Genomic DNA, 7,524 nt, shown 5'->3' on the forward strand with positions numbered 1-7,524 from the left:
CCTGTAATCCCAGCACTTTGGGAAACGTGGCGGGTGGATCACCTGAGGTCTGGAGTTCGAGACCAGAGTGGCCAACATGGTGAAACCCCGTCTCTACTAAAAATACAAAAATTACCTGGGCGTGATGGCACGCACCTGTAAACCCAGCTGCTGAGGCAGGAGAATCGCTTGAACCCGGGAGGCAGAGGTTGCAGTGAGCCGAGATCGCGCCACTGCACTCCAGCCTGGGCTACAGAGCGAGACTCTGTCTCCAAAAAAAAAGAATGGCCCCGGGGCGCTTTTCTCCCTTCTCCCTTCTTCTTTGTCTTTCCTTCTCTTTAATCATAGTACAAAATGAGAGCGAATGTGAACCGCCGGTGGGTGTGCACACTTTTGTTTGGGTTCAAGAGACCCTGTTGGGATCCCATTCTTCTTTCTTCCTCATTTCTTTTTCACCTTCCTTCTGCCGTCGCAATCGCCTTCGGTGATGTAGAAGCTCACAGCATAGAGATGGGTTATAAATGGAGGCAACCCATTGGGTTACGTCTTTACTCTCTATATGTGCAGAAATAGGATAGAAAAAGGTGCAGAGGCAGAAGTAAATCTATGTTGCTTGAGAATTAGGTTTGAGCACTACCAGAGCAAAACCACCGTTTGGAGGTGCCGGGGATCGAACCCGGGCCCTCATACATGCAAAGCATGCGCTCTACCACTGAGCTACACCCCCCTCCCCAAAAACCTTCTTCTAATAATTTCCAGGAGGTAACTTTCTTTTTCTGAGTATTATGGAGTGTCTGCAGCTGCTGTGAGTAGAAGATACTAGGTACTAGTGGGGTATACAAATTATTTAGAATACTGTATACGACTTGAAATGGAAGGCGCCTGTAATCCCAGCTACTGGGGAGGCTGAGCCAGGAGAATCCTTGAACCCGGGAGGCAGAGATTGCACTGAGCCGAGATCGCGCCACTGCACTCCAGCCTGGGTATCGGAGTGAAACTCAATCTCAAAAAAAAAAAAAAAAAAAAAAAAAAAAAAAATTACTTCCTAGGTTTAAGACTTTAAATAATTTATTTAATGTCAGCGCCTCATGGAAGACTTCAGTGGAATATGTAACCAAAGGAGAGAGTGATGCACATATATATATATGCGTGTATGTGTGCGTGTGTGTGTGTATTATCTTTGTCGGATTTTCAACAGCAAAAAATTGGAGTTCTATACACCCTTCTAGGATTGGCATACAAGTGTTGTATAAGCGTTGTATTAGCCAGGTGCTGTGGCTTACGCCTGTAATCCCAGCATTTTGGGAGGCCGAATCGGGCCGATCACCTGAGGTCGGGAGTTCGAGACCAGCCTGACAAACATGGAGAAACTCCGTCTCTACTAAAGATACAAAATTAGCCAGGCGTGGTGGCGCATGCCTATAATCCCAGCTACTCGGGAGGCTGAGGCAGGAGAATCGCTTGAACTCAGGAGGCGGAGGTTGCGGTGAGCCGAGTTCGCTCCATTGCACTCCAGCCTGGGCAACAAGAGTGAAACTCCGTCAAAAAAATAAATTAAAAAAATAAATAAGGGTTCTATTAGGCAAAACTGAAAAAAAAAAAAAAAAAAAAAAACCCTGCCGAAACCCGGGATTGAACCAGGGACCTTTAGATCTTCAGTCTAACGCTCTCCCAACTGAGCTATTTCGGCTCCCTTGAACTTGTTCTTTTAGCTATTTCTTCAAAATATAAAAACTGTCATTTGTAGGGTCAGTATATCTTCCAATTCTGTTGTCTTCAATATCACCTGCCATTCACTCACCCCTTCACCCCCAAAATACAGATTCTTCTCCAATTTATGTCTGAAAATAGGACCCAATTTTAAAGACAATGAATGGGTTAGCAAAAGCCAGGGAAAGAAAAGGCAAAGGTGAAGAATAGAGCAAAGCAAGAACATGCTCCCCTACATGGTCACTGCTCAGAATACCAAGGGAATTCAAAAGAAAATTTTCTAGGCTTTTCCTTTTCTCTGGGCTCTTGTTTTTCTGTCTTGCTCTTCAACGATATGGCAAAAAGGAACAGAGGATTATTGGGCAAGTTAATGTGGTGGCGGGTTTAGAGCTTCTGACTAAAAAATCCTGAGCGAGACAATTCATTTTCGCTATTCCCTTCCTTTCACTGGTCTCGTGCTGACACATCCACCTTGGGTGGTACAGAGACCCAGGGAGTGGAAATGGAAAGTATAATATGTTTATTTTAGTGTGACCACGCAAGACATGTTTTTAAAAGGAGAAAAGTACAGAGTGGCGAGAATTGTGAAAAACAGATGAACGCGTATGCTTTTGAACCCTGTGCAAGGCAAGGACACACTACCACTGAGCCACACCTCTCTCACTACAGAAACATCGTGAAGATCTTTTTTGAGGCATTAGTCGTATTTCTGAGAGGTCTTCAAAAATATGATAAGTTGGCTGGATAAAAAATCCACTGTCTCATATCTCACTATTTCTTAGGTCTAAACTATATCCCCTGAAGCTGCTAGGAGAAATGTAAGCGAATCACAGACCAAATCACACTGTTTCTGCTTCTGGAACATTTCACCCCATCAGTTTATTCTGAGGTTTCCTCTCCAGCAAACTGCCTGGGGGCATTTTCTCCCACAGCCAACAGGTAAGATGTCCAGATGGAACTTACTCTGGGGTCTTCAACCTGTCTGTCTCCATTTCTTCTCTTTCATCTGCTTACAAAGTTTTTCAAGCCCCATCCTCCTTAAGAAAAGATGATGAGCCACAGTCTAGGAGAAGATATTTCAATACTTATATTTTACTAAGGATCTTTACCTGGAATATGTTAAGAACTTCTACAAAGCACTAAGAAAAAGACTAAAACTTCAATAAGAAAGAGCAAATTAATATGCACTTCACAAAAAATCGCTATTGAGTAAAATAAAATATGCTCGACATCTTTTGCTATAAAGGAAATGCAAATTAAAAACATAACAAGGCTGGGCACAGTGGCTCACGCCTATACTCCCAGCACTTTGGGAGGTCGAGGCAGGTGGATCACCCGAGGTTAGGAGTTCAAGACCAGCCTGGCCAACATGGCAAAACCCGGTCTCTACTACAAATATAAAAATTTAGACGGCCACATGCCCCTGTAGTCCCAGCTACTCAGGAGGCTGAGGCATGAGAATCTCTTGATCCTGGGAGGCAAAGGCTACAGTGAGCCAAGATTGTGCCGCTGCACTCCAGCCTGGGCAGCACAGCAAGACACTGTCAAAAAAAAAAGCTCAAAATAATATTGCTCTTCATCAGAATCATTTAACCTAAAAAGTGGATAATATCAAGTGTTGCTGAGTATGTGAAGCAATTGGAATGTGCATACATGGCTGATGAGACTGTAAACTGCTATTATCTACACTGGGAAACTATCTGAAAATATCAACTAAAACTAAATATATATATATATAACCTATGACCCCAAAACTAGACGGTTACATTTATACCCAAGAGAAGTGCATGAGCATTTCCCTTGAAGGACATGTATCAGAACGTTTACAGCAGCATTAGACATTTCAACCAAAAACGAGGGGTGCTGCAAATGTACTTGGACAGTAAAATGAATTAATAAATAATGATGTACAGTATTCAGACAATAGAATACTCCAGAGCAATAGAAAATAACTACTGTTACTAGCAACAATATATAGAAAATGAAGGCTGGGCACAGAGGCTCAAGCCTGTAATCCCAGCACTTTGGGAAGCCGAGGTGGACAGATCACAAGGTCAGGAGATCGAGACCATCCTGGCTAAAACGGTGAGACCCTGTCTGTACTAAAAATACAAAAAATTAGCTGGGCGTGGTGGACGGCACCTGTAGTCCCAGCTACTGGGGAGACTGAGGCAGGAGAATGGTGTGAACCCGGGAGGTGGAGCTTGCAGTGAGCCGAGATGGCGCCACTGCGCTCCAGCCTCAGTGACAGAGCAAGTCTCCACCTCGAAAAAAGAAAAGAAAATGAATCTAATTTTTTTTTTTAACAAAAATTGAGTGAAGGAATCCATACTCAAATGAGTACAGATTTGCTATGGTTTGAAATCACATGGCTTAGGTGTCGCCATGTTATAATTATCAAGAGATAGGGCCGTTAAGAAGATTAAGCCATGAGGGTTCCTTCCTCATGAATAATATTAGGTACCCTTATAATAAGACTTGATAAAGGAAGTTCATCTCTCTATTGCCCTCAGTTTTCTGCCATGTGAGGACACCACAAAAAGGCCATTACCAGACATGAGAGCCAGTGCCTTGATCTTGGACTTCCCAGCCTCCAGAACTGTGAGAAAATAAGTTTCTGGGCCTGGCACGGTGGCTGTTTCCTGTAATCCCAGCATTTTGGGAGGCCAAGGTGGATGGAGCACCTGAGGTCAGGAGTTCAAGACCAGCCTAGCAAACATGGTGAAACCCCATCTCTACTAAAAATACAGAAAAATTAGCTGGGCATGGTGGCATTTGCCTGTAATCCCAGCTACCCAGGAAGCTGAGAGAGGAGAATTGCTTGAATCTGGGAGGCAGAGGTTGCAGTGAGCCAAGACTGTGCCACTGCACTCCAGCCTGGGCAACAAGAGTGAAACTCTGTCAGGAAGTGAAGGGAAGGGAAGGGAAGGGAAGGGAAGGGAAGGGAAGGGAAGGGAAGGGAAGGGAAAGGAAGGGAAGGGAAGGGTTCTGTTCGTTACGAATTACCAGTCTTGAGTGATTTTGTAGCAGCCCAAAATAGACTATGATGATATTATATAATCCCATTTATATTATTTAAAATATAAGACAAATAGTCTATGGAGGTGGAGGTCAGAGAGTTAGGATAATTGAAATGAGGCAAAAGGCAGCTGTTGGTTGCTGAAAAATTCAGTACTTGACCTGAATTTTGGTTATATATGTAATAAGCCGTAAGCTGAATAGGTTTTATGCGTTTTATTTTATATAAATGAAGGCTTAAATTTAAATACAAGAAAAAAAAGCTTTTCCTAGATACTTCCTATCCTCCAGTACATTCTGTCTCTTCCTTGGGGTTGTTTTGTTTTGTTCTGTTGAGACGGAGTCTCGCTCTGTCGCATCCTCAAGATTATTAGGACTTGGATGGACGGGATGGTAGAGTGAGTCTAAGCGCCACATCCCTCCTTCGCTTCCTCTGGATATGAGGGAAGAGAGGTACTTTTTTTGTCCCTAGGGAGGGAGACTCGACCAGGAAGGGGACCTGGTTCGTTTCGGCTTCAAGAGCGCCTCTCCGCTATTTCCGTCGCTCAACAGACCGGCTGAGCTCTTTGGAGGAGCGCGTGATGTTGGGTTTTGGTTTGCGCTTCAGGAACCGTTGATACTGTAGCTTCTGAGGGAGCTGCAGGGATTTCCCGATTTCCTGCGTGCCTGTGTTAAAAGTTAGAACCGGGACCTGCTGGCAGCTTCGAAACTGAGCATGACGGTGGAAACATCTAATTTTATTAGTTTTTGCTTGAAATGCAAAAGATGAGAAAGAAAGTTTCCGTTTGTTTGCTCCACATATTTCTCTTAGAATGAAGCCGATTGGGCCGGGCGCGGTGGCTCATGCTTGTAATCCCAGCACTTTGGGAGGCCGAGGCAGGCGGATCACGAGGTCAGGAGATCGAGACCACGGTGAAACCCCGTCTCTACTAAAAATACAAAAAAATTTAGCCGGGCGTGGTGGCGGGCGCCTGTAGTCCCAGCTGCTCGGAGAGGCTGAGGCAGAAGAATGGCGTGAACCCAGGAGGCGGAGCTTGCAGTGAGCCGAGATCGTGCCACTGCACTCCAGCCTGGGTGAAGAGCGAGACTCCGTCTCAAAAAAAAAAAAAAAAAGAATGAAGCCGATTGAAAGTTAACTTCGGCCGGGCGCGGTGGCTCACGCTTGTAATCCCAGCACTTTGGGAGGCTGAGGCAGGCGGATCACGAGGTCAGGAGATCGAGACCATGATGAAACCCCGTCTCTACTAAAAATACAAAAAACTAGCCGGGCGTGGTGGCGGGCGCCTGTAGTCCCAGCTACTCGGAGAGGCTGAGGCAGGAGAATGGCGTGAACCCGGGAGGCGGAGCTTGCAGTGAGCCGAGATTGCGCCACTGCACTCCAGCCTGGGCGACAGAGCGAGACTCCTTCTCAAAAAAAAAAAAAAAAAAAAAAGAAAGTTAACTTCACCCTGAAGAAACTCCTCCTGGCGTTTGCAACGATCTCCTTTATGTCTCACGTCCAGCTTGACTCAAAAGGACTCTAAAGAGCTGGAAAGCGTCTGCGGAAAGGCGGAGTCACGGTACAATCGGTGTTAACTACATGTGCAGCCACCGCCTCCTTAGTCCTATTACAGGTACAGAGGCAGTATAGCTGAATCCCTCACAAGTCGAGTGGGTTGAACTCAGATTGACTTTAGCGATGGCTTGTGACCACCTGATAGATGGTGGCCATTACAGCGTTTAGAAAGTGAATAGAAGAAAGGATGCACACGGAAGCCCACAAGTTCGCTTGGCTTCTGGCGATGGAGAGAGGCCGCTTTTCTGCCTTCTTGGTGTTTAGTAACTTATTTTTTTTCCTTTGTTGGCATGAAATAAAGCTGAAAATAAAAGCAGATTTTCTTTTAACAAGTTAGTATTAACATGCTTGCAGAGTTATTTCCCTGTGGATTTCTGCTTAGCACGGTGATACCACAAAGAGCTCTAATCTGGAGGTATGGGTTGTTCCCTAGCTTAGAAGGAGGTCAATCCTGGAGAGTAAGTACTGTGAGGTACAAAAGGATCCTTTGGGATTGGAAGAATAAATGTTCATTACTTCTATTTATGTAAAACAACAAAATGAGCTTTCTCCTATACTGATCTTGGTCCCTGGAGTTCAGAGTGTTTGCATCTCGGCCCAGAAGCTTCCTCAGAGGACCCAGAGAAGTGCTTTTTACTTCCACCAAATTTCAGCTGAGGTGAATGCTGTCTTTTAGTCATTTGTTGTGTGTTTGTAGTTAAGTAGTTTAAGTTTCAGAGTTTGTGGGTCTCCAATGGAAAAAGTGACCACCACACATCAAATCATCAACCCCTGGCAGTGTAATCTTTTAGTGAAAGCTTGTAGGGCTTCTGCAACCTGGTTAGGGGGAGTTAGAAAAAGAAACAGAAAAGGACTTGAGCCTTTTAGCTTCCGATCTGAAATCAGACTTGGGCCACACAGTCCTATGGTTTCTGATGATTTCTTTTACAGCTAGAAATCGGCTGGATGGCCAGGAATACTACTTGCTTCCCCCGTGCGTGGTCCATGTTAATGATTGATGGGACTGCTTAGAAAGAATAGGCGGATAATCCTAGGCAGCAAATAACCTCAAGTGAATGAAAACGAACCACCCTCTGTATGAGAGAGAAATGCAGAGGCCAACAAAATTCACCTTGACAGACAGAAAAATTTAAAGTTGGGGAATATCATGGACTGCTTCTTACTGGTGTCCCGCGGAAGAAAACAAAACCTGGAGGTACTGGGGATCGAACCCAGGACCTCGTGCATGCTAAGCACGCGCTCTACCACTGAGCTACACCCCC

General features: G+C 44.9%; 3 non-coding genes across 3 annotated transcripts; all 3 read right to left on the reverse strand.

Moving 5' to 3' along the window:
* Positions 1-634: 634 nt before the first annotated feature.
* Positions 635-706, reverse strand: TRNAA-UGC. Its single transcript has one exon. It is a non-coding gene; the product is annotated as a tRNA-Ala (tRNA).
* Positions 707-1,596: 890 nt separating this feature from the next.
* On the reverse strand, positions 1,597-1,669 carry TRNAF-GAA. The gene has a single exon. It is a non-coding gene; the product is annotated as a tRNA-Phe (tRNA).
* A 5,783-nt stretch (positions 1,670-7,452) lies between these two features.
* Positions 7,453-7,524, reverse strand: TRNAA-AGC. The gene has a single exon. It is a non-coding gene; the product is annotated as a tRNA-Ala (tRNA).

Source organism: Nomascus leucogenys, chromosome 22a, assembly GCF_006542625.1.
Source record: "Nomascus leucogenys isolate Asia chromosome 22a, Asia_NLE_v1, whole genome shotgun sequence".
NCBI classification, from domain to species: Eukaryota; Metazoa; Chordata; class Mammalia; order Primates; family Hylobatidae; genus Nomascus; species Nomascus leucogenys.